Here is a 1,602-nt window from a genome sequence, read left to right on the forward strand (position 1 = left end):
ACCTTATGATGAATTTTATATCTGATCTCTTTTTTTTCATAAATATGGTTACAAAAACTGAGTACACATTCTTTTCAAAAATTCTCCCCTTAACACACACATGTTTTTGAGACTGGTCAAGACATTGGTATACTAAGGCAGCAACACCCAGGAAGACACCTGAGAAGGCAGGTATGGCCTCATCACCCTCTCCCCCACTTGTTTTCTTTTCACCTTGAGGTTTTAATGTCAAAATAGAAACTCTTGAAACGTCTTTAAAATAATTCTTTCGCCAAAGAAGTCAGCTTTATGCAGTAAAAATATTAGTTATTTGTCATAGGTTATGTTTTTTTCACCCTCATCTGTCACCAGCTATCAGCATCTTCTTTTAAAGATCAGTCTTTTCTTCATAGCGACACCTACATGCAGCTCGTTGGCAGTCCAGGTAGGGTTTACAGCCTAAATGTATAACACTGTCAAACAAAAGCTCTACTGTTGTTTCACAGGCCTGAACGTGCTGAGCTAGTCATAGTGTTTTCTGCACATCTCGGCAGATCTTAGAGAGACAATACAGGAACGCCACATCACAGTCATTCTTGCTTTTGCCTTAGGTCTCAAAGCATCTGACACGTTGGCTGCAGAACTTTGTCGGGGAAGGGATAGCAACGTTAAGATGAACACCAAACAATGGAGAGCCACATCCATTCAGTGGGGAGGGTTTATAACCATAACGTGGAAAAGCCTTGATCTGTCGCTGCACTTACACTGGCAGAGCCTGTCTTCTCCTCCCAGGAGGTCCAAAGTGGCGTTCAGATACGTGTCGACCTTGTGAATGCCGTTCCGGATGGTCTTCAGGGCTGTCCTCCGGTCGGTGCTCTGGGCCTGCTCCTGGCACCTGACAGCTGCAGCCAGGAGGAAGAGCAGGACAGAGAGCGTGGGCTGCGGGGGCAGGGCCGTAGCACAGCGCTGGGCTCCCCAGGTCCGCAAAGACGCCGCGGCAGAGGGGCGCCCCCACAGAATCCTCGGGGTGCCCCAAGCAGTGGCACTGGGGTGGGGTCGGTGGCTGCTGCCAGGTCCATGTCCACGCCTCCTTCTCGGCTGGCTGGCGGGTCCTTGCCACCCTCACAGAACTGCCTGGAGGAGGCAGCACCATCACAGAGACGCGCGGCCTGGCATGCCTTTAATTTTCTAATTACTGAAACCAACTTCATCTACATTAGCCCAATCTACTCTCTTATTCTTTGATAAAAAAGTCCTGGATGGATTATGACCTTCCCTACAGCAACTCCTATTTCACAGAGATCTTTAGGAGGTGGTTAATTCTAGGGTCTTTCAAGTATGTGAGAGATTCTTGATGTTTATAAGAAAGTCAAGAATATACCATACTTGGAATATTCAACAGACATACAGTATTAAAAAAAAGCCAGGCTCGTTGGTTCAGCCTGTAATCCTGCGCTTTGGGAAGCTGAGGTGAGTGGATTGCGTGAGCCCGCGGGTTCGAGACCCGCCTGGCCAACTTGGGAAACCTTATCTCCACAATAAATAAAAAAAATCAGCCAGACATGGTAGCGCGGGCCTGTAGTTCCAACTACTTGGAAGTCTGAGGCGGAAGGATCGCCGGAG

The 1,602-nt window shown here is 48.0% G+C and overlaps 1 pseudogene; it reads right to left on the reverse strand.

Moving 5' to 3' along the window:
• Nucleotides 1–367: 367 nt before the first annotated feature.
• LOC103262551 lies at nucleotides 368–1,024 on the reverse strand (annotated as a pseudogene).
• Between the last annotated feature and the right edge of the window lie 578 nt (nucleotides 1,025–1,602).

Source organism: Carlito syrichta, unplaced genomic scaffold, assembly GCF_000164805.1.
Source record: "Carlito syrichta isolate Samal-C Ts95f unplaced genomic scaffold, Tarsius_syrichta-2.0.1 Scaffold17700, whole genome shotgun sequence".
Classification (NCBI taxonomy): domain Eukaryota; kingdom Metazoa; phylum Chordata; class Mammalia; order Primates; family Tarsiidae; genus Carlito; species Carlito syrichta.